The sequence below is a fragment of the Nesoenas mayeri genome (assembly GCF_963082525.1).
Source record: "Nesoenas mayeri genome assembly, chromosome: 2".
Lineage (NCBI taxonomy): Eukaryota > Metazoa > Chordata > Aves > Columbiformes > Columbidae > Nesoenas > Nesoenas mayeri.
This window is the reverse complement of record NC_137543.1, coordinates 138,059,170-138,085,467: the sequence shown is the minus strand read 5'-3', so window position 1 is coordinate 138,085,467 and position 26,298 is coordinate 138,059,170. Positions and strand designations below refer to the sequence as shown.

The 26,298-nt window shown below is 38.9% G+C and overlaps 1 protein-coding gene across 3 annotated transcripts in view; it reads left to right on the top strand.

Moving 5' to 3' along the window:
- The window catches only part of PPP1R9A (protein phosphatase 1 regulatory subunit 9A), a gene marked incomplete at its 5' end in the record, with an annotated part of 135,212 nt that overhangs the window by 8,324 nt on the left and 100,590 nt on the right, over positions 1–26,298 (top strand). The gene's annotated exons all lie outside the window — the stretch shown is intronic.

Here is a 26,298-nt window from a genome sequence, read left to right as displayed (position 1 = left end):
GTTACACAGTGAGCATGAGGTTACGGTCAGAGCTATCATCCCCAGTTTATATTAATATTTTGCCTTCATTTTTGGTGCAGTTGGTCATGTTGAACGTGGAATTGTGATTAGGAGTGAAATAAATGTATACAGGTGGAAATGCTTACACTGGAAATTCTTGTAGTGAAATGAAGAGGAAACCTAGAAGTTCCTAGTGCTTAGGTTTGTAAGGGGCTGGTTGAAATAAGCTATATTTAGAAGTGTTTGTAGCAATTATTTCAAAACAAACAGAACACTATCAAAATAGAGATGGTATTAACTGCAGAAGAACAAATGCAGTAGCTGTTTTTCAGAAAACAGAGAAGAGGTGGTTCTGGCAGCTTGATTTTTATATTTTTTTTTTTTTCCCTATAGCAAGGCAATAGAAAAACATTTTAAAAAGAATCAAAGGCAGGGAGGCAAATGGAAGAGTGGAATACATGTAAATGGACTTATGAGAGGTAGCATATGTCAGGCTAAATTAGTGTCTGCCTTTGGTAAGATAGAAGACCTTGTTAAAAATTTCAGTACTGCATCAGAAAGCTGGAGTTTGCTAATTACACTTGGTTTTGACGGAAAGTGGGGAAGCCTTATCATTGCATAGGATTACTGTAAAATACGGGCGACTAGGAAGGCTTGAGTAGTGGGGATGGATTTATGAGCTAAGAAATTTCACAGTGAACTAGTGACTTGTTGGTAGGGGATGAGAGTGAAGGAGAAAGCCACTCTGTGAGTTGCTCACGCAGAATGGCAGCAGTAACCCGCAGTGCCATGCAGCTGTGAGGAGGGAAAATGGCATTTTAGATACATGAGGCAAAATGTTTTGGTAGCGGTAGGGAATTGTGAATGTTATAACTCGCTAAGGAAGCTTCATCTGGAAAGCGTCTGGTGGATTCTGCTGAAGGCGAGTGAATTTGCAGGAAGAGCTGCAGCAACTTGCTGCTTTTATCTATGCCTTTCTTGGTTAATTCTGTCAGAGAACAGGGGGCTTAAGAAATTTGTCTTGCTTAGTGAGGGATGACAAAGCCTGAAAAAGAGCATAATTGCATCTGTGCTATATTCATAAAGAAAAAGCATCTGAAGGCTAAGGGGAAGCATTCCACTTTTACGGTGGAGTTGGGCATTTTCCAGCTAAGATTAAAGAATTGTAAGAGCAGGTACTCTTTGCCTATGTTCCCAATAGTCTGCTGTATTATCTAACAGTGTCTATTAATTCTGTTAAAGGTTGGAATTTCTTTCAGCACTGTTGAACTTGCAGGCCACAAATAAGCTATTTTAAAAAAGTAGCTGACATTCCTGTAATTAATTGGTACAAAGTGATAGCTATTATTCTGTGGTGTCCTTGTTTAAATAGAAAGTATTCTAGTGAGAGCAGAAGCTAATTTTATTCACTAGAGTTGATTCAAGAGACCTGTCAGATCCCTCAGATATTTCCATATGATAACGTCAGTGGAAGGTATGAATACAGAATTTATCTCTGAGACCTGTTTGCCTTGAGTTATTACACATAGAGCTGCACTTCTTAGTCTGTGCACATCTGTAACTTTTTATGTTCTTCTCTGCGCTTTCCATCTGCATTAGTATTCAGTGCGTAATCTCAAGGGCATAAGATGCTGGTTCACATTGAAAGGATATCTTTTAATATTCAGACTATTCTGCATGTAGATCTAGGGCCTTTTATTTGATAAAATACCTGTATTTCGAATTTAAAAACCTCTATAGCTTATTGCTTTTAAACAAATGATGTGTATAGTAGAAGTCATGCTACTAAACTGTCTAAGTTATCTAGATCATGGTCTTTATGATAAAAAAAAAATCCCAAGGTTTTATCTAGCTTGTAATCATCTTTACATCTTTATAAGCTTTCAGACATCTTCAAGATGGACTCTAACATATTTTTATACTGACACATTTAGACTCTGTAGATATGTAGATTCTGACATATTTAAATATTTACCTGTTAGCTCTGCCTTGTTAGAAGCCCAAAAATACCTGTTCACTAATGTCACCTTGGGTTATTGTTCATTAGATTTTATTGTGCATGGACTGCTTAAACAGAATACTCAAGAATATTTTAATATCATATTTTTTCACAAGGGAAAATCAGAGAGAACTCGTGAATCTAGAGTTTTAGAGCAATCTTGAAAAAGCTGGTGATTTAGAAGTGTGGCAGAGTGCTCTAATGCAAATGAGAATGTTTCAGTATGGTGTTTGGAGGAGACTACCAGACCATGTAACTCTTAATTCCTCTTTGCTCAGCCCTTTTCTCTGAAGTAGTTACTCAGTTTTATCTCCCATTTATTAATCTGGTAGGTTGGCTAAAAACTGCCACCTTAATGTTTTGTGCGTTTCTTTCATGTTGATATTTAAGATGGGGAGATGGAAATACCATAACAGGTGTGTTGTTGTTTGTGGTGGGTTTGTTTTGTTTTGTTTTTTTTCCCCTCCCCTTTTCTCTGTATGGCATATAAAGCAGTTTCCAACTCTAATAGCTGTTGATCCAAATGAACTGCTAAGACTTACTGTGGTTGAGTACAAGTGCATGATACAGTAATTACTAGTAAGTCTTGACCATTAAAAATGGAAGTTATGCTAGACCAACCTTCAGTGAAATGACTGGCTTGATAGATGGGAGGAGAGCAATGGATCTTGTCTACATGCACGTTGGTGAGGCTTCTGACATAACATCCTCACAGAGAGGGTGGATGAGCAGACAGTGGTGTGGATTGAAAACTGGCTGAACAGAGAAGTGTGGGCAGACAGAAACCTCATGAAGCTCAACAGGGAGAAGTGCAAAGTCCTGCATCTGGGGAGTAACAACCCTGCTTGAGCAGGGGTGTTGGACCAGATTGGACCTTCACAGGTCCCTTCCATCCTCAACAATCCTCTGTTTCCATAGTTTTATTTAAATCAGAAAAAGTTATTATCTGGATAGTGAATTTTGGCAAAGGAAGCTGCTAAATTGCATCCAAGATGAATTCCTTTAGTTTTACTATTTGTAAGATACACTAAGTGACCTCTCATATTCTTTCTCAAAATTATGAGAGTATGTGGTTTCACAAATCCAAAGGTGGTGCAGCAGCTCTAAATTATAATAGTTAACATTTTTTGAATAGACGTGAATATTTTAACAAGAGCTCAAAAATACACTTGAATTTATACCTGTAATTACAGATAGTTTAGTTTAAGGATTGATAATAGCCATTTGATGTTCCCTGTTAATGACCTACCACTGTCAATCAAAACAGCTATCTAAGAAAAGATTTTAAGAGTTGTTTTGGCCAAGTTTTGTTGTATTATAGCATGAGCAGGTTGATCTAACTTTATAAGTAACATTTAAGAATGAAAAAAAAAAAATTGGGAAATGTTTAAACAGATATTATTAGTTAAATATTTATGAATAAATGGAGAAATTAAAACCAGCAGTACAAAAATAAAACTGTTGAGGGGTAGAGTTCATTTGCAGCAGAGGCAAAGCCCACTGGCATTTTGCATGCAGCATAGCCCAAGTCTGTATGGCTTTTGCTGTCCTGCAGCTGGGTGAGCACTGCTTGGAACAGGAACGTCAGCTGAGAGCTTGGTTGAGGCCGAATACTCCGAAGTTCTGGTCAAACTGGTAAATAATTCCACACTGTGCAATGCACCTTTGGTGTAGTCTCGAAACTACTCACTTCTCAAATGTACTGAGCTGCTCACATTGTTTTGTTTATCTATGAAATCCTTCTGATAATGATGAAGAGAGGCACTTTGCTGATTTTATAAAGCACAGGATCTCCCAGCGGAGAAGCTGATGTGTATGGCTGAAGATGACCAACAGTGATTTATAAAACGTGAGAGATTAGTGGGATTTTTTTTTTTTTGGGTAGCACTTTGAATAAAGGCATTGAAACTGAAAGATAGTGAGTAGTATACAGTAAATTGTTCTTCACTCCTTTGGCTTAAAAGTGGATCTGCTAAAGCAAATCTCTTGTGCTTATATATGATTTATGTTATTTATTTTATTTTTCTAGTCCAGAGGGTCACTTGTGTCTCTAAGCCCTGGAGAACCCCTGTAGTTAATCCGTGCCATTAAGAGCTGCACATTTCTGAGCTTGAGAAAGCTGGATTTAGCTTCCAGCAGCACTGTGATGAGAACTGTGGAGCTTAGGGGGGAGGTGGGGTGGTGGTGGAGCAGAGGGGTTTCCCTTTACCCCAGGGAATGGGCTGGGAGCACGGGCTGAGCTGGAGCCTCCTCAGCACCCTGCCCTGGCTGGCCTGGCCTCAGCTCTCCTAGGCCGAGGTGCCTGATACATGGTAGTGCTGCACTCAGAGAAGCCATAGGGCAGGTTTGTGGCCTTTTTAAAGAGCTAAACGCTTACCACTGCATCAGTAGTCCCGCAGTGTGGTGTTATCTGAAACATGCAATTGAACCCTTTCTTCACCACTTTGCCTCCATTGACTTCGCGATGTTATCTGAGTATTGTAGTCTGACTCTTTTTTTTTTTTAATTAAATGTAGTTTCCGGTTGTCTTCTCTTCTTTTTATCCGCTGTATTGATTCTGGACTCTTCCCAGACTGCAGTTGGTTTTGTTGATGGCCTAGGACATAATTTCTGGTTTTATCCTTACTTTTGTTTTCTAGGACTCTCTGCTTGACATTTTGCATTATATTAAAAAACAGGAGAGAAAAAAAAGCTGCTTTTTAAATTGTCAACTTATGAATTTTTGTAATTGTTTTATGCAGAACATATTTATCACTTGAAAGACTGAAGAATTTACTGTGGTGCTTTTTTTCCACTGAGTTTATTTTGTCACAGCATTGTCTGTGGATTTTGTTTGTTGTGTTTTATTATTTGTAATAAGTAAATAACATGTGAAATGTATAGCTTCATATCCACAGAGGCTCTATAAATGCTGCTCATTCTTTTGTTATTCTTATTCTCTCCACAGATTTATCTGATCTCACTCTTTGCTTTTGTTAGCTTGCTTCTTTATTGTGTGAGACAAAATCTAGATGTGCCATATGTTCCATCACAGTTTTCCTTAAAACTGTGGCTGACACCTGAGAGGAGGGGAAGTGTCTTCTCTGGGCCGTGATGCATGGAGTATCTGTTTCACCTGGCCAACTTATAGGCAGACCGCTGCCACTTCTTTTTAGAAGATACACTCGTACACCTAGAAAAGTAGGAATGAAAAGAACACACTTATTTGTGTATGCAGATGCTTGAGTAATAAAATATTGTAGTGCTAATTCATCAAGAGACTTTGAAAGAGAAATCTTTGTATTAAAAACTCTGTAATTTATTATTATGATAAACACAATGCTCCCAAGGGTGTGGGGCTTGCTTTAGCTGCAAGAATTTTTGCAGTGCAAGGTAAACCGACCAATAGGGTGCAAAAATGTCTGTTGAGGGTAAGCATAGTATGCCTTCTTTCTGGTATAAGGTATTTTTTGTTCTCTTTTAGACAAGAGTGGTACTATAATAATGAAATACTAGATTGAATTCTTTGTCTTTTATTAGCAATGGAATTCCAAGATACAACATCACTTGGTGACTTGCTGAATAATAGTTGTCTTTTGATGACTGGCTTGGATTGCATTATTCTGAAAATGAAGGTCAAAATTTTATCTTTTGTCTCACTATCTGAAAAAACACCAGCAGTAGAAGTAAAGGAGGACTGTCCCTCATCCCCCTTTCAGATCTCAGATTTCAGTTCCTAAAGTGAAAAAAATGCAATTGTAGAATAAATGAAATATAAAATATCTTACTTTGAATCAACTGCTTCTGCTGATGCCTGTGTGTTTGGTGCAGATATCAGTGTTACCATCAGAAATAAGATATTTTGGGGATTTCCTGACAGTGTGCAGCGCTTTGTCATGCTACCGTTCTGAACTTGATCAGTAAATTAGGTTAGTAGTGCTGATAGCACATTTCCAGGAGTTACCCCGCTAACTCTGATTCAGTTAACTGAGCTTGCATGCAAGAATTCCTGATGGCACATGATGGGGTGTCAAACATGGTGACATGAACTATACTGTGCTATATAAACTATGCAAACCATACTGTATGACACTGGCAGACGACAGTGCTGGAAATCCTCATTATAACCCCCCTGAGTCACATGTTGTCTTCTGCACCATTTAGTTAGCATGTAGGGAACAGAAAATAAGGTATCAACATGCACTGATAGCAGGGCAGCTGGGCAGACATGATGATGGCAATGACCTGAAGAACTGCACAGATACTGATTTTTCTGCTCTTACGCTGCATTTGGCAGTGTGGAGCTGAGTGAGCAGCAGGAGAACTGCAAAGCTGACAGGCAGCACCAGGGTGTAGCAGCAAATAAACTCAAAAGAAGCAAATGTGAATGGGAAAGTTTGGAACATACAAAACTGGAGAGTGGTGTAATACAGCATGATAAGGTGGCACTTAATGTTAAAATGCTTGCTGAACTGGGATGACTTAAGGGAGTTATTCTTAAAGATGGAAACATAATTATGACTATTAAAAGCTGAGGAGGAACCTCTGCATGAATTGGTAGTGTGCTTGCCATTTATGCTAATGGCAAGCCTAGCAATGAGGTTGTAGGGTATTTTTAGCAAAGATCATAACAACATCAGTGGCGTGGAGTGGGGAGTGTTAAACTGTTGTTGGGTTTGTTTACTTGTTTGTTTGTTTTGTGGTGGTGTTATAGCACTGTTGAAGTTTAATGTAGACGTATCTGCAGAACCACTTCAGTGACTTAGCAGTATTTTCCTGTTTTACAGTCTCACTGTATTGATGCGCTGATCTGTACTACAAAGACACCTCTTAATTTCACATCATGGTTAAGGAAAAATGTGTAGCATTGTCTACAGTCTGCTCTAGGAGAAAGGTTCAAGAAATGATCACCTATAAGAAAGTGAACCAAAAAAAGGAAGCTATAGAAAACTGTGATGGAAAAACAAAATCTGAGAATTGTGGAGACTACTGGCCTTTGCTTTTTGCTATGACTCTTTTCCCAAACCAGTTGTCCCTGGGAATTGCACTCCGTTCTGCAGGGAGCCTATGTCAGTGTGCTGAACATGTAGTCTGCTGTCTCTGCACTGGTGCAGCCTCACCTGGAGCACTGTGTGCAGTTCTGGGCACTACAGCATAAAAAAGATATTAAGCTATTCGAGTGTCCAGAAGAGGGCTATGAAGTTGGTGAAGGATTTGGAGAGGAAGCTGTATGAGGAGCAGCTAAAGTCACTTGGTTTGTTTAGCCTGGAGAAGAAGAGACTGAGGGGACACCTCATGGTGGCTACAGCTTCCTTACAAGGGGAGGGGGAGGAGCAGGTGCCAAACTCTTCTCATTAGTGACCAATGACAGAACCCGAGGGAATGTCAGGAAGATGTGCCAGGGGAGGTTTAGGTTGAACATTAGGAAAAGGTTCTTCATCCAGAGGGTGGTGGAGCACTGGAACAGGCTCCCCAGGGAGGTGTCACGGCCCCAAGCCTGGCAGCATTCAAGAAGAGACTGGACAACACCCTCAGACACATGGTGTGAACTGTGGGGTTGTCCTATGCAGGGGCAGGAGTTGGACTCGATGATCCTTGTGGGTCCCTTCCAACTCAGGACATTCTGTTATTCTGTGATAATTTAACTAAGTACTCGTGGGATGGTCCCTTCATCCAGTTATAAGAATTGCCTCAGAAGATGTCTACATCAGGTAGATTTCTAATGAAACCATGAACTGATGCTTTTCTGGAAACAGTTTCAATATCTGGTAGTGTTCAAAGAAATGCAAAGCTACTTTGATAAGAAAACAAAATGACTTAAAGTTCCTAACTTTCAATGCTTTTGATGTATAAGTAAAAAAAAAAAAGCTGCATTTTTGGGTGACAGTTTGTAACAAATGACATCAGCATCAAAGAAAGCATAGTGCCTTCAGCTGAAAGCAGTTCTTGAGTTTCATTACTAGTCAGTGCGTCTCCTTTGTATGATCACATCACAACTCTAACTGATCAAAGAGATATTCAGGAAACCTTTGCTACCACTTAATGGGGTTTCTTACTTGCTGATCTTGGAGTACATGTAGATTATATCATTAAGGCTGGCAGCTTTTTCAGATGTGCTGTGAATCTGCAATAAAAATTTATAAAAAAACAGGTAATAAAAGAGCTTGGAGAAAGATTGACCATCTTTGGAACATGTGCTGAGGAAGGGGACTCAGACCTCCCTCCATCATTTTCTAGGAGCATGTCTAACTAAACATTATGGAGTAGGTTACGTTGTATGTTCTTCCACGCTTTCTGTTGAGTGTGGGACTGAAAGAACCATCTGTACAGGAAGACTTTGCAGGTCCTGGCACAGGAAAGAACACAATGGCGAGGATGATTCTGTAGCTTAAAATTTAGCATGTTCTGCTTTGGCCCCAATGGCAGCTTTGGCATCTGAGATGTGCTGAAAGTCTCATTAAAATGAAATACACAAGGAGCTAGTAGATTTCAAAAGAGATTCTTTGACTTAAAGGGGATTGAATTTTAACTTCCACATAGTAGATGAGTGTTATAACCTCTTAGTCTTTGATATGAAGTGTACCACTATCATCTTTTCCTCTCCTAGACAGGCTTTCCTGAAGAGAGTTAGATCTTCCTGTTTTTTTTGATTAAATGCAACAGTCGCCTGCCTTCAGGAGGCAGGTATAGGCTTTGAGCCTTGCGTAAAGGTAGGCATCTGTTTGCAGCTCTTACTAGGGCTGTAAGCTGGAAGAATAAGTAGTCAGAGAGACTGCAGTACTCAATAAATCGATTCCTGACTCTAGGCAGGACCTCAGTCAATGTTTGTGCTGACTTTGTGGAGCACCACCCCTAACTCAGCTTAATTTCCCTTCAGATTTTGAGGGGGTTTAAGTGCTCAACTCCAGATTTTTAATTTAGTCAGTACATGAATGTGGTGTTTTCCTTTGACCAACAGATAAGACCATAAATATTTTACTGGATTGTAGTCCCCTGTTGATTATAATAAATAGTATTTGTTTCTCAAACTAGAACCTCTCTTGGATGCTTTTCCATCCTTTATTCTTCAGTTGCAATATCTGTTGAAACCTGGCCTTTTTCTATGTTGTCTCTCCCATTATGCTATTTGCAAGTGGTGGCTGGGAGATGACAAAGACCAATGTTTAACTTCACTATTCTAAAGCAGTTTCAATGTGAAACATAATCCCAAGAGGGAAAATAGATAAATAAAGCATCAATGAATAAAGAAGCTAGAATAATTTTCAAACTGGGATAACCAGGATAAGTTTTCTTATTCATGTCTTGAAGCTTTCATGGTTTTGATACATGGTTGGGGCCTTATCGAGGTATTCATTTTGTGGCTAGAATGTCTTTTTGCATAATGAATATAAATAAGCTCAACAGATAACATAGTAGGGAGAGAAATAGAGGACAGCGAAATAATGCTCAGTTATGCAACTGGGATTAGTGGGAGAGAGAGGAGTAGAACCGAGACCTTCAAATTTTAATGGAAAATAAAAATTGTAAAATTTAGATAACTGCTTTTGGGGAATCTTATGATACTGATTAATCGATTTAATAGTATTCCAATTCAGATGGAGAATATTAATTGCCATTTACCATGTATGCTCACTGACCTACAGATAAATGAGGTTGAGGTGAGATCACAGAATCACAGAATGTTAGGGATTGGAAGGGACCTTGAAAGATCATCCAGTCCAGTCCGCCCTGCTGGAGCAGAAGCACCTAGATGAGGTTACACAGGAACGTGTCCAGGCAGGTTTTAAATGTATCCAGAGAAGGAGACTCCACAACCCCCCTGGGCAGCTTGTTCCAGTGTTCTGATACCCTCACTGAGAAGAAGTTTCTTCTCATATTTAAATGGAACCTCTTGTATTCCAGTTTGAACCCATCACCCCTTGTCCTATCATTGGTTGTCACCGAGAAGAGCCTGGCTCCATCCTTGTGACACTCACCCTTTATATATTTGTAAACATTAATAAGGTCAACCCTCAGTCTCCTCCAAACTAAAGAGACCCAGCTTCCCTCAGCTCTGGGGAAAGAGCCAGGAGCTGCAGCTACTTGTGTTGGAGCACTTGTCTCCTGCCTGCACTACTGCTCTGTCCTTCACCATTTTGTTTTGAGAGAACTTCTGTGTGGTCTTCAACATCAACAAAGCACACCTCCTGCATTGTCATAGCTCTTTACTAACCGTGAAACCAGGGTTCAGAAATCGAAGAAAGGTGATAATGTGTGGACAGAGTTGTACCTCACATGTAACTCTGACTGATGAGAGCGGGTCTGTTGTCAATGATATCTTCAGCAGAACTGAAACTGAAATTAATATTGAAGAAGTAAAAGAAAGCAGCGTGAGCCTGCGCTTTGAGTTCCTAGTGTGTTCATCACAGGGCTGATTTTTTTTTTTCCCTGCAGCAGTCCCATGTGACTTGATACTTTTTTGAAAATATTGTCTGTCATGGATATAATTACATGCTTGGCCAATAGAAGTTGGAAACAAATTGCATTTCCCAGATTCTGTACTCCTGTCCTTTGTGTAATGGTATCAAGCTGTATTCAGGAAACAAAAGAGATTTAAGAGTGGGGAGACTGTCGTGGGGAGTACGTGTATATATTGCTGCAGGCAGCAGCATAAATTAGGTGTACATGAATTAAAATTAAACAAGATGAGTTGATACCAAAAGCAGTCTAGTTGTAGCTGTTTGGTCTTCAATAAAAGATAATTTACTTTTCAATGTAGTTGTATACTTTGTCTTATTTTATGTGTTGCATAAAGTAAGCCAAGCAAATTCTCCTTACTGAGCCTGCCTGACCAAACATTAACTGCTGATGGATGGTTATAGAATTTGCTAATAATTATATATTCCTTACAGCAAGAGACTGTGAACTTATATTTGATGCTTTCACAGGATTTTATTTATGGTAATTCAAGAATGTAGTTTAGAAAGCTTCCAGTTTGAAGACAAAATTCCTTTCGTGATTGAATTGAGTGTCTAGGATCTTATGTGCAGCTAAATAAATGCGTGTTCCCCATATACCAGAGGACGCAGGTGCAGACTTCTGGTTAGCTTTTTTCAGAATGCAACATTTGAAGAACTGGAGACTTTTCTCTTGCAGTTGGAGGGGATGACATCTTTGTCATTTGGTAGAGGCAGCTCTATGTTGGTTTATGTCTTTTAGAGATGGTGACCACTTTTTTTATTTTCTCTTTTTCCTGTTGTGGTTTAAAGCATGTTTACACAGGACATACAGTGACTCTTCCTGTGCTAACCTAAGACTGAAGGTGCTGGGAAGCTCGATGCAGAGAGGTTAAACTAAAAAATTATTCTGTCCCATTGAGAAGCTTTTGGGACTTCCAGTCTTTTACGTAGCTTACGGGATGGTAAGACCTTGGAAATATTTAGTGCTACCGTGCTCCACAGACTTTGATTTATTTTTTGTTTTGGTTTTGTTAAATTGTGGGCAGACATAGAAGGACAGTAGAATCCTGCTGTTAGTGAGATGCAAATTATCGCCTCTACCCACCACAATGAATTCTCCTTAGCCAAATTAAGAGTTGCGATTTTGGTGGTGGTTTTTTTTTTTGTCTCTCTGTAGACATCTTAAGAAAATGTATTCTTTATTGTGTTCTTTAAGTAGTTTTCAGAGTCATCATATAATGTGGAGGATTTTGTGTTTGAATCTGCGCAAGATATTTTTGCCATTATGTGGGGTTATCTTGCTGCTTTATCAAACTTATTTCCGGTACTGCAAATTAAGAAATTAGTATGCAAGGAGCATGTAACAGCATATGAGAATTTGATGTGATTTAGGACTATTTGCACTGAGTGCAAAGCTGTGCAAAGCTATTTCAGTTTATACTCTTACAGAAGCCCCCTGAATGTCTGCAGTACATGATGGTGTTTCTAGTTGAGAAGCAGCTTACAGGATTGAGCTCTGAGAAGTATTTCAGATATTATGAGCTGGTCTTTTCTTTCCCAGGTCCTTTTGAAAGCTATTTGGAGCACTGAAAAAGAAAATTAGCATAGTTTCCCACAGTATAAGGTAACAAAAGTGAATCCATGGCATATAATATGCCATGGTGATTTATTTAAAATAAATAAAATTAACTACCCGATTTAGGATCTGACACAAAGACAGACTTTGATCCTCACGTGTTGTGGCCTTGGGCCCTGGCTGCATGTCAGAGTTTCTGCCCCATCTGGGAAACGGCAGATGTTGGCAGCAGCTCACCACATTTTCCAGAAAGCCCCTCTTCCACCTCTGCAGAAGAAAATGGTTCTCTCCTCCTTGTGCTGCTGGTGGCAGCAGACTGGGAGGAACTTTCCTGTTCTGCATACAAAATATTTTTGTTTTCTTCAGAATGCTTGTGTGTGTATGTGTGCCTTCAGGTAAAAAACTTGTCTGCAAATGTATATGGCTCATATTTTGCCTTGAATCAAGTTGCAGTGTGGATTGATACCACAAATTGATATATGTCGTGGAAATTGTGCAAGAGGAAAAAGCGAACAGCACCTAGAAGGCTCTATCTAAAGCTAGCTATTTTTGTTTCTCTGTTATGTTTGATTTTGCTTCAAATGATGCTCTGTGGCTGAAACACTCGCGCTTTCTAGTTTGCACCGTCAATTTAAACATTTGCTGAAATATGGCATCCAAATAAAAAATTGCAACTGTCAAGTTCTGTATTTAGTGATACTTAAGTCCACACATATGAATTAAACTGTTAAATAAGAAAAATATTTTACTGCATTGTTATTTAACTGTATTTCTAGGAATGGCATTGCCTAAAACCCTAGAACCTGAAAAAGAACCCCTTATCAGACTTCAGAAATTCGGTGGTGTTGAGCTCATGTATTTTCAGCGATGTTTGTGGCGGGACTTAACTGGGGACCCGTAAAGGCCTTAAAATTCGTAATTCAGCCATCTGCGTTTTTCTAAACACTTTCCAGGTTTCCTAGTGTTTGCCAGGGTCCGTGTCCCTGCTGCACTGTACCCGACAGCAACGCAGCAGCAACCTGGACAGCAGTTTGGGTTGTGTGATCACCAAAGGGCTTGATGTGCTCGTGCGTGTGGTGTTCAGTGGGAAGTACCGTCTCCTCTGGCCCCACATCAGGTTTTCGGGTACAGCTCATGACCTCTCAGTTTAAACATTAGAAACACTGTTCTAAATAATCCCATTTTACTTTGTGTAAAATAAGTCTTAGGCTTATCTAAATAGCTACAGTTCAGCAACTTTGCTTCTGTTTCCACATGGTACCTTCTAAATTTTTTGAGTTACTTATCACCCTGATGACTTCCCCATGGTTAGTCCGGTTACCTTGGAAACCAGTTTACCCACACATCTAATCTCTGAACTGATTAAATAATATGTACTCCCTGTGAATCAATTTGAAGAATGCTTTCTCCTGTCTTAATTGAAGAATGTTAATCTCTTTGTTCCAGAAGTATCAGAATTTCAGAGGGCTATTTTTAGGTTCCAGTAAAATGTTCTGCTTGTTTTTTTATTTTAGCCTTTGAAAAGACAGCAAAGAGGATTAATCTTATTGTATATTTTTTAAAACATGTAAATATGTCTTATGAGCAACCGCTTGCAAATAAAAATTAAAAAATGGAGAAGCACAAAGCTGTTTACTAATGGCTGAGGCTACATTATACAGCTGTTGAATCAGTGCAGCAGCAGAATTTAGCTGTATAATGGTAGTTCAGCATTATCTCCTTGTACAGCTGTGGCACGGCTGCTGCACAGGGTTGCAAGGAGGAGTTTGCTCCTGCCCGGCTCTGCTGAGGAGCACTGCCTGTGCCTTTTCTTTGCTATCCACATCAGTCCCGGTTTTCTTGGGATGGACTATCCTGAAAATAGTACTTTTATTTTCTTTAATGAGATAGGGGGAAAAAAAGGAACAAAAATGTACTACTTTTTTTTTTTTTCCCCCCTTTAGCTTTTCATTTAGTTTTCACTGTGTACTTGCTGGTCTTGTGTTAATCTCCACGCTATTACAATTTCATTTTTTAACTTACATAACAGATGGGCACTCAAAGTTGCATCCAGTTTTGGAGGCATCACATAGAAACACTGATTTTTCTCATTATCTTCTGGTAGTTTATTCTAATGAGATCAAGATTTATTAAACTATTGTTCCAGGTCTTATCTGCAACATGGAAGTTGAATAATGTTATTCTGAAAATCAGAGTAATATTTTATTTTCAATGGAAACTGATTTGTCTATTATTTCTGGGGACCTTTCCTGACAAATTAAACAACTGATAAGAGAAAGCTCGCTCTCTCACCAGACTTCATTGTGATGTCAGGCTTTCTAAGCAGAACCATCTATGCTTTTGTCTTCCAGTGTATTTGAGATGATGCTTTCTGACAGTTTGTATAGCAAAATCCTACGTTGTGTGACATAAATGATTCTTTAAAGGTAATTCATCAATTTTAAGCATATGCTGAATTGTGGTAAAAAATATTTTATTTGCAGTGGTACAATAAATAGCTGATCTACTGTTTTCTCATTCATGTTTTTTCACTATGGTCAGCTGCTTCTCCCTCTTTTTGACACATTCAGGTCACTGAAGCATTTCCTGAGGGTAATCAGGGCTTTGATATATTTTTAGATGTGTTTATTCCAGAATTCAGGTAACAAAATTTCATCCTGAAATTTTACATAGAGTCAAAGAGTTTCTAGAATTTTTAATAGGTTTTTGTTTTCCCAAAAGCTTTCTCAAGTTTACAAACTGCTTAATTGGGAGGAAAAACATTAGAGAGCAGGATTTATATACTCAGCTGGAAAGAAATGCAGTTTTTCTTGTTTGATTAGTCTACTTATGGCTACCCGCTAAGATTCTAATAATTGGAGACCAAAGGTTTGGGGATAGGATTTAAGAGAATTTGAGAGTTCACAGAAAATCTCATGAGAAATTAAGATGCTGATGGAAAGTGTGTATAGAATCTCTTGTGGTGAGTTCCTTCTGTCACTATTTAAGTGTGTGAATTGCTTGACTTGTACTTCATTGTTACTTGGGTAAAAAAAAAAAAACAAAAACAAAAAACCAGGATGCCTGAAATCAGAAGACATGCTGTAGACTGAAATGACAGACTCTGGGGTGGAGCAAATTACACTAGAGCAAATTTAACTACATTAATTTTTATCTGCTAAAGTCATGATTATACATGTGTTATTTTCCAATGTTTTAAAAGCATTTAAAATAAATAAAAAGCCATCAGGACCAGTTAGTATAGATGCACCAAGGAAAAGTCATACTTGAGCAACCTGATACCACTTTTGATGAAATGAGTGGCCTGATATAATGGATGAGGGGACAGCAGTGTATCTTGTCTATCTTGATTTCATTAAGCCTTTCCACACTGTCTCCCATAACATCTTCACACAGAAACTGATAATGTGTGGGTGGGATGAGCAGACAGTGAGGTGGGCTGAGCACTAGTGGAGTGGCTGGGCACAGAGGCACAAAGTGCAACTGGAGGTTGGTAACTAGCGATGAACTCCTGCTGAGCCCAGTTCTGTTTGACATCTTCATTAATTGATCTGGGTGATGGGGCAGAGTGCACCCTCAGCACATTCGCTGGTGACACAAATCTGGGACGAGAGACTGATATGCCAGAGGGTTGTGCTGCCATCCAGAAAGACCTCGACAGGAGAAATCAGTGAACAGGAACCTCATGAAACTCAGCAAGGAGAACTGCAAAGTCCTGCACCTGGAAGCAGTATATGCTGGGGGCTGCCTGGCTAGAAAACAGCTTTGCAGAAGAAGACCTGGGGGTCCCAGAGGACACCAAGTTGAACATGAGCCTGTGATGTGCCATTTGTCTGTGTAAAAAAGTAAAGGGTGCTTTACTGTGAGGGTAACTGAGCTCTGCTACAGGTTGCCCAGAGAGGCTGTGAAGTCTCTGTCCTCAGAGGTGTTCAAAAGCTGTCTGGACGTGGTCCTGGGTGACTGCCTCTAGGTGGCCCTGCTTAAGCAGAGGGGTTGGACCAGACGACCTTCCAGCCTCAACCATTCTGTGAAATCTGTGAAACTTTTTTGGAGCATTGCTTAACTTCAGTCTAAGTAGATAACACTGGTGGTTTTTTGTTGTTTTTTTGTTTGTTTGTTTGTTTGTTTGTTTGTTTTTCCTGCCAGTGCAGTAGAATTGTAAGTTAGGTAGCAAATTGGGCAAAGAGGTCACATCAGTGTGTAGGTTGAAAGCTGAGCAGTCAGGCTACTGACAAATTACTGAATAAGCATTCTCAAGAGTTTAAGAATGTTTTCACAACTGTGGAGATGGTTCATTGTATAAAATTTGGAGGTGTAAACAATATAGAAAAAGAACCAGTTTACCTTGAAGACTGGTGTCACAGCCATGAGATTACAGTCAGTCAGAAGAGCAATGAACTCCTGCACTTCTGGGTTTATAACTGACACCTCCTGGAAATGCGGGAGAAAAGAGGAAAAACCTGGATTCGCTGTTGATCATAGGATTAGTACAATTAGTCTATTGAGCTATGTAGCCATATACAAAGCAAGTGTGTATTTAGAGAGATACAGTGAGGTATTTCAAGTACTGGTAGTGAAGAGCTGGGAAAGCATATCCTGAGTGATGGTGTTTACAGTTCAGATGTCTTGCATTTGAGAAACTTGACTTCGCACCGGAATGAACGGGTGGGCACAGCTAACAATAATGGGATCTAAGAGAGCCATGAGTCAATTTAGGATGGAAAGTAGAGAATAGTTTCTAATACCAGACCACTGTGCATTGGGTCTTCATAATGGGGTAGAAGACATGGAAACAGTATTAAGTTGAAATTCAGTAAATTCATGAAAGGGATTACAAAGTACCCCACAGGAGCAGGATTTTATCTGAGAATCAGAAGGGACCTCCTGGTTTCTCTTCATGTTACGATGTGCTAGATGAGCTTCTATGTGGCGGATCAAGCCAGTGACAGAAGAAATGAATACTTGCAGAAGCCTGCATTTCCACTTCATTTTGGCAGGTTTATCACACAAGAGCTATGGATTTTTCTAACGTGTTGGAACTGGCAAACTTGGCAGCTGTAAAATGCCACTGATATCAAGTATAGTTCTGTTTGCATAGCGAAACGCATTCTCTACAAAAAAACTACAGTAAAGCTATCCTGTGTTCTGTCAGAGGAGTTAATTAAATTGAACTGAGAAATCTGGAACAAGAGATTTCTGATGTGATTGCACCAGTGGATGCTGCCTCCAAGTACATGGCTAAATACCTCAGTGGACAGCTGGGCACCTTGCCGCCTTCTGCTGCATTCTTCCCCATATACATTTCTAGGCAAATACATTGTGAGCCAGCTTGCAATCATGAACAGCTGATTCACAGTCCCTCTAGGTCACAGACAAGCCTGAATAACGAGAAAAATAAACCTTATTAATAAAGAAGGAAGTTTTTCTTCTTCATTGATATTTCAGAGTTTTCACACATTTATGGGCAGAGGTGAGTAAAGCATACCTGAAGTTCATCCAGATGTAATACTGCCATTTTTGATTGAAGAGGTTCTAAGCCACCTAGTTTTGTATTCTGGATTGAAATACAGACATAACCTGCCAGACTGTTAAACAGTCTATCTGAGTATTACTGCACCAAGAACAGACATTGTAGAAAAGCAGTAAAAGCTGATGTGGGGTAGTCATCTTAAAGTTTATGGTTAATGGCAATCTAGTCAGTGTAGTGAGTGTAATTAACATCATCCTAAGGGAAATGTCTGAAACAGATTGATTACTTTACAAATGAACCTGTTTCTTCTCTACAATGACTATGAAGTTGGCTTTAGCTATTAAAATATTAAAAAATAAGAACTGAACTGCAATGTGGTGGGTCACCTAAGATAGACTCTGCCATTACTTGACAGTTTAAACTATTCTGTAAGCTGAACTTCAGATGCACTAGGGCTCTGTTTTTAATAGCATTTGTAACTGAAAAAAAATTGTGGATTGTAGAAACACCTCTCTCCAGAGTTAGTAGTTTCAATATCTGGATATCTAAGAACTGAAAATTAACATGGGTTTTTTCAAATTATATCATTAATGACTAAGCCTTGGGTTTTGGGTCTTAGGTCACAGTTGTGCTGAAAAGAGTATTTATCTTTTCTTATTCTTGGACTCTACATATTACATTCCTTAGTTCTTGTATGAAAAATATTTTTTTAGTATATGACAATCTCAATTATCTCAAATATGCACAAGGAAATGGAAGTAATGTTCTGCTGGACTTTTCTAAATGACAGTTACTCATGAGAGCAATGACAAAAGTGGGATTATTGCATATAGTATTTAATAGTGTATTTCTGCACTACTTCAACTTCGGGGTAATTGGAACCATTCACTGTTTTTATTTCAGTAAAATACCAAAGTAGTTGAACAGGTAGTAAGATGTACATTCTAGAATTTAGAAACAGCATTTGAGAAGATGTAACCAAAAAAAGCGCTAGTGTTATGTTAGTGTAGACACGGGGAAGACAAAATATCTGGCACAAACTTAGATGGATCTGTTTTGGGAGAACTTCTCGGTGGTGCATTCTTGCCTGTAGTTTTGAATATAATTTCTCAAACTCTGACCATGCAGCATACATCTACATGTCGTGTATCAGTGTTCAGTGACTCCAATGCCTTTTAATTTAAGGAGGTCTTACTCAAATAATCTTCATGAGTCCTGCTCTTCTGTTTTCATCATGCCTATGGATAAAGAGACTTGTGTCTTCCACCATGTAGATTTCTTTCCTGTTCTAGTGCCAGTTTCATAAGATTCAAGAGGTTTTGAAACTATATTTTGAGTTGGATTCTTTCTTTATTTTGGCAGGTACTTTACATTGCACTGACAACATAAAAGGATCAACAGAGCTGGCAGAAATGACCCTGCTCTGTAAATTGAGTGCATCACGTTCTTGCTGATATAACTGTAGTTGCAGCAATTCAAATGTGAACTTTCATTGCTACAAGTATTTTTTTTCAGTCTCTGAGGACAAAAATAGGCTTTAGCAATGTACCCAGCTCCTGAATTCAGGTTCTAGCCTGGGGAGAGTCCTCAGTTCATCTGGTTAATACTGTATGTCTGAGCTGAACATAACCTGGGTTTCTCACACTGTAATTTTAGTTTATTCTTCATTTAGGCATTTCGCAGTAACTTTTCCTAACAAATTGTCTCATTAAATTTAGTAATAAGACCTGTTCCACTTGGCTGCATGCATCATTGGTTATATTAAATAACTAATTAGAGGCACAAGCCATTTAATAAAAAAAAAATTACACTCTCTCCCAGTTCCATAACCCAAACAATCTGACAGTTTCTGTCTGTAGCAGCAATGAAGTGAAAGTAGCTCAAATCACCGAGAAGACAATAGATTTGCTATATAGTAGATTCTAATGGCTTTGTCAGTTAAATATTTTGAAGCTGGGAATTCATAAACATTGCAATGTCTGTGTATTATTTTACCCCTCTGCAGTTATTTGAATGGCACACTCTCCTTTTCAGTGAATGAAAATTGTATCTTCATCATTTGAGTTCTTGTCATTTTGCTTATTTAAGCTTTTGTTTAGATCTCTTGCTTGATGGATTAAGCAAGCAGCTACTCTTTGATCATGGCATCTGTGCCCCTTATTTTGACTTGAAGTTTCAAAATGTGCAGTTCATGAAAGGTCTAAGCAAATGGATTTCTTTTGTTTGTCTTGTTTAAAAGAAAGCAGTTTGAAGACTATTAAGGGTATTACTGTGCTACTGTCAGTGCTGTTATAGTTTAGGCTGTATCATTGTTTTCCTCTCTCAGTTCTTGGGAAGTGACAGGAGGTACTACTACCTGAGAGAAATTGTTGCTTAGTTGTCCATTAATGAAAGGGCTTTAGAGTAATTTGGCTAGCTGAAATGCCAGTATAGATTGGTCTGATCGGTAGCTGAGAGCGACAGAAAATAGAGGCGAATTGTGGTGATGTCATTCTTTTGATACTGAAAGAAGAAACAAGAAGAAAAAGAAAAATAGCAGCCATCTACACACCATCAAGTCCAGAGGGTAGTGAAAACGAAGACTTTGTTGGCCAGCTGTTACAGTTAGGTACATGTATGCTGTTACTTCTGTTATGTTTCTTTTGTTGTGCTGGACTTGTGTCCTACGTGCATACAGTTTGTGGGTTGGCACATTACGTTGTACCCCAAAAAAGCAGACAGAGGTAAATGTAGTTGCTGATGCTTAAATTACACAATACACAATTCACTAGATTTTAGAATAAATATTATAGTTCTACCTACATATTGACGACAACTAGCGGTTTAGATTTGCGAACGTCTGGGTTTGTTTTTATTTGCTATTGTTGCGTAAAAATTGGAAAAGATACTGAATGTTGGAGCCCTCACCTCCTTCCCAGAACTTGTACCTCTAAGAGCTCACACCATGGGGGTAAAGAACAATTAATTATTCCTAGTCCATCCAGCAGTGACTGAATTCTGCTTGTCTTGAAATCAGCATGAAGAGCATGCCATCAGTGATCTCTTCATCCTTTTTTTTCCCCAGGTCTGCTGGAAGTGGCAATTAGAGGTTTTTATTTTATTATTTTGTATACTTAGGAAGAATATCATTAGCAGGTTTTAAGCAACTGTCCAATAGTTGCAGTGGGCAGAACTGGGGAAGACCCAGGGTACCCAGGAGCTTACAGGGACCAAACTGCCCCTCTGGGAGAAAGGGGCAAGTAGAAGCAGTTCTGGTTTATGATCTCTGCCTGTAAACCAAGCGTTTGTTGCTTTTCTGCTTGTATTCAGAGTTTGCCGTGATGGTCACTCCTGTTCCTTTAAACCCTTTACTAGCTGTCCAGCATATTCAGCTTATGTTGCTTTATAATTCACTCTGTAGCATTCATAAATAGATATTTTCATCGACAAGTACAAACTTCTGTACATGTTTCTTTCCTTACATCTGTTAAGAGACGCTCCTGGAAGCGTGATGAGGAGAAGGAGCAGAAATCACAGCTAACCATCCACAAAATGGGGCATTTACTTTTACAATGAAGATTCGCATTTGCCCTCTCCGTTTCTAACCTTGATGCCAGTTCGAGTCAAATCAAGCCTGCATTTATTGACTTGCCAGAGTTTACTGACAGAAAACATTACTCTTGGCAAATTACAAAACGGCTAGGAGTATCAGACGAAATAACTGATGCTTCACTGCAGTAATATAAATGACCTAAATACCCAGTTCTAGTGGAGTCTTTTGGTGTGTTGAAATAGACCTTTTGTAGAGTATAAATTGCACTCAGTGTAGAAATGTCACCAGAACAAAACATCTAACAGTCTTTTAAGGAGCTTTGTTAACAGAAAATATTCTCAAATAAACATGAAGCCATCGTAATTATTATTTTGTTGACGGTTAGTAGCATGTTGTATGTGTGACCCCTTTGGAAGAATGTTATCTTTCATCTTTTCAACATGCTGGCACATCCCCAGGGCTATGAAAAATCAAGAGTCTGGGGATGCAGGAATTAAATGCATCTCCAAATGCTGCCTTTTTCCCTACATTTTCTTTTGATTTTTTTTTTTTTTTTTCCAGTTCCAAGACCTTATATTTTTTACATGGTTTCTAAAATTGGGTAGTGCCTCCTAATTTGTAAGTGGTTCAGTTTTAACATTTTTCCTTTGCAAAAGCACTGCCATGGCTTGCTGAGATACTGAGCGCCCACCTCACTTGCTGATTTCCATGGGAGCTGGGAATGTTCAGCTTTCATGGAAATAGCACTCAAGATGTCTCAAGCGGAGGACTTAAAAGCTGTTGCTCCAAAAATGGCAGACTGCTTTTGAAAATACAGCCCTATATTTGAAGTGTGGGTTTGGTTTGTTGTTTTTGGTTTTGGTTTTTTTCTGCATTAATTTTCTCTGTTTTAGTTTGATTCTGAATCAGCTTCACTGAGAGAATTGGGGTTGGGATGCGGGTGTGTTCCGGACACAGATTCACCAAGGGGGATGTGAAGGATGGGGGGAAGATGAAAGCCCACGGCCAGCACCAAGGGCCATGGCTCTTTGCTTCGATGTCCCCCATGGTGACCGTGTGCCCTCACAGTGCTCTGTGGCTCTGTCGATGGATTCAGCTCCGAGGGGTTTTAACATTGGTCTTGTGTGCAGCAGATATGAGCGTAAAGAACCTCTGTTTAAGATCCCATATTTCAATAAGGTGATGTGTAGTGGTGGCAGAGGTTGAAGTTCAGGGCAGCCCTGGATTTCTTGGCGAATTGTGCCAGTCTGAGGCCCTGTGTGTATTAGGACTGCTTGGACCAGGTAGCTGTGCACTAGAGCAATTACAGGCATGAACTTCTTGGGCAGATGGATTCTGTCAATGCAAAGCAGTGTTCATTGAACATTGCAATATGGTAACGCACAAAGGAATGGCACTGCTTTAAAATCCTGGCTGGTGTTGCTGTGGATCATGAAATGATCTTTTAAAGTAGTTGCTTAGTTATCAAAAGGAGAGTTTCACTAATGGAGATGGGGCTGCACCTTTCTCTGAGGAAGGCAGGTAGTAATGTCCAGGTTGTTCTGCTTTTACTTACTACATTTTCAATAATTAATTGTACAGAAGAGCTACCGAGTGAGAGCATATGTCTGCACATACTTTTGCTTTGGTACTTAAATAATACGTTTAGATGTCATTTGAAAGAACACAAATTTTAAGCGCTGGAAAGGGAAGGAACAAAAGGAGAATACTGAATGTAGAATGTGAGTTTAGGGATCAGGTTGATGCCAAGGCAGTCAGTCCAACCTACCAGCCTTCCTTCCTGCTTGGAGGTGCAGTGGAGGGGAGGTCATACATCTAGTACAGTGTCACTGCTGGTTTTCCCTCAGAGCATTTCTGAGTCGTAACCTGAAGTGCTAAACATCTGTCAATTTTGAAATAATGGGACAAGAATTTTTGCCAAAACATTTCAAGTGTATATTCTTTTTATCAGTCTTCCTTCAAGTTTCAGTTATTTACATTCAAATTTTCTATTTCTAGGATTAATGTATACCTTTGAACTCGCATTTGTAACCTCCCCTGATGCTTTTTAGCCATACATCTTATGGAAATTCCTGTATCTCATTAGTTATATGGAGCTATACATGTGCCACTGTAATGGGATTTTTAATTCGTGTTTCCTCCTGCTCTGCTCAGCCAACCATAATACCATGAAGAAACATTCTGTCTGGAGGGCAGGAATAAAATTTATGGAAATAAAATTGATATCTGAGATCTGTTCTTGAAGGTCGTCTCTGCTTACATTTGCCTTCTGTTTACTGCAGTGACGGGGATGTGTACGCATAAAAAGGAGGGTGAAACTCCATGGTTGCATCCTTTTCTGGTAAACACTATTTAACAACCTGTGTTTGACCATCTGAAAGGCCTGCTGAGCTGCATTGCTGAAACTACAGGTCACAACTAACAATTATGCAAGTTAATTACTCTTTCCTCAGTTGTGAAAGGCTTACATAAGGGTTTCTTTTTAAAACATGTATAATTGCCTTGAAGAAAAAACTGCTATTACTTGCAGGAGAACACATTGTATAATAGAAGTCAAAGCAAGAATCTGCCCTGAAGGTTGATCTCACAGAGGTGGTTTAGCCCAGATCCCCTAAAAATAAAGTCCTGAGGGGCAAGTTCATGCATGCTTTGAACTAATGTGCATGAATTTTGCGTTTTGAAACACGTACATTTTATTTCAGGGACCTGCGGTATTTGGTGTAAAAAAAAAAAAAAAGGCATTCTTTAGTTATCTTTAAGCACTAATCTTCAACCAAAAATAGTATTACATTTGTAGAACAGTTGGGAATATTCAGAATCCAGAGTGACTGGGAAAATTCAAAACATGGCTGCTGTGAAACATCTATTTTAATATAGCACAAATATTTTCGCATACAGTTGTTTCCGGATGCAGTTTTGGGAATGTAAAGTGGTTGAAAAAAAACCACTAAATTCAGTACAAAAGCAGTAATTACATTCCCTCCGGAGCCAAGCTGGTGTGTAACACAGCTCCTTTTGACTTTTACTATCTGTGGGTTTTAATGTAGGCGGAAAACTTGCCACAAAATGATAATCGGATAGTACTCGACATTTCTAAAAAATGTTTTTTTTCCCACCAGATTTGCAGCCTACACAGTGAAGTTATGTACTTGTATCATGAGAAAATGTAATTTAGGAAAGCAGGAATTCACTGAATATAAAGTCTCAAATGGCAGAGGGGAATACAGTTTCAGTATTAGGCTTTTATAAAAGGAAAAATGTTAGTAATCTCTTATTCATGCAGTTATGTCTTGAATATTTACAAACTCATATAAAACAGAATGTACTATGCGGATGTATTTTTCAGTACAAAGCAGTAGGTATCAAACTTATAAGACAAAGCAGAATGGAAGTAAAAGCCTTTCTGATCTACATAGAGAAAATGACCACTGGTAATAAATGGGATCTGAAATATGCAATATACAGCAGTACAAAATTGGCATAATACCACTGGCACAAAGGAAAGTGTTTTCACTCCCCTCCCTTAAATGTAATGACTGCAGTGCTGAAGTTATTTTAAAAACCTAAAACAAAGGAGATGAATACAGTTTAGAAAAATCCATGTGTATTTAAATGTAAGGTCCCAAAACAGAACAGAATTTTGAGGGAGTTTCTTTCTAAACAAATGGTATTTAGAAAGTGCCTTATTAAGATTTTTTGTTTTGGAATATTCAGCTGGTTTTAGTTTGGTTTTGCACGTGTTTTAGCTCAGATTCTCTGTTCTTTATTGTATATGTCAAAAGCATAGTTGTATTAAACTTCAGACTGACTGTTGTCTTGACAGGGAGATGTGGATACCCTTAAGCTTGTGCAAGATAAATCCATTTACTGTGGCTTTTATAAACATTTTATTTGGTATTATAGATGAGGAGTCAATGATGATGGTTACTGAACCTGTATGCTTCTATAGACTTAGCTTAATGGTACTGTATATCATTCTCTCAAGCTGTCTCCATACAAGATAATTCTTGAATTAAGAGTATACATAAATAAAATAATGGCTTTAAAATGGTACATCATGGTTTGGTTGTTTCAAGGAATTCAAAACAACTGGTCTGCTACAGAGACTTTGAAGAGTGGAGTGTATAACTACAGTTTGCTCCCATTTCAGCCTCATCTCAAGGGTGAAAAGAAGCAGAAGTTGGTTAAAGTCATGTTTGCTATAAAAAAATGGAGTTTAGTTCAAGTCTTGCTAGAGGAAATGCTGTAAGAAGCAACTATACAGCCTCGGGTTGTGTGTGCCTATAATTATTATTTAATATCTGTCATATACCATGTGAGATGCTGTAGTGACAGCAGCAATTTTTTTCAAGTTGCAGGACAGATACCACGGGTTTATGTTGGTAGAAAGTAGGTGCATCTTCCACTGCTGCCAGTGCTCAAGCTGCATGAGTTCTACTCCCAGACACTGCCAGAAAGAGCAGAATAGAAGTAAATTTTTACGGTATTCTTGAGTTTGTCTTGAGAGCTTAATTTAAAATGTTTTGTTAAGACTTCTGTTAACATAGCTGTTTGGATGTCTCAGGTTTATGAGGAAAGGCTGAGAGAACTGGGATTGTCCAGCCTTGAGAAAAGAAGGCTCAAGGGAGATGTCATCACCATGTTCCAATATTTAGAGGGTGGCTACAGGACGAGCGAGACTCCCTTTTTACAAGGAATCACATGTAGAAGATGAGAGGCAATGGGTGCAAATTACTCCTGGGGAGCTTCCAGGTGGATATAAGAGGGAAGTTTTTCATTATGAGAACAATCAGCCATTGGAATAATCATTCTCCAGGGAAGTGGTGGATTCTTCAACACTTGACACTTCTAAGATTCAGCTGGACAAGGTACTGGGCCATCTTGTTTACACTGTGCTTTTGCCAAGAAAGGTTGTACGAGATAGTGCTTGATGTCCCTTCCAACCTGGTGTTCTATGATTCTGTAGTTTTTTGCAATTCATAGCCATTTTAATAGAATGAGTTTATTTGACAGTAAAGCTTCTGTTTTATTTAGGGTATTTTGTTCTTTCTGGACATCTTACTAAATCCTTGGAATGTTTTTTTTAAATATCATCTTAGAGGACTGAATGCCTTTTCCTTCATATTTGAACTGCCACATATGCCTAACAGCTTTTTCAGTTCTTTGATTTATATGGGACTGCTTTGTTACCCGAATCCTGATAAAAGTTGCACGCAAGAGCTGCAAGGCTGTGTTTTCTATCTTGAGCACCCCTAGACTTGAGACACAGTACAGTTTTTAAAATGGGTTGGTGACAGCCCTTGT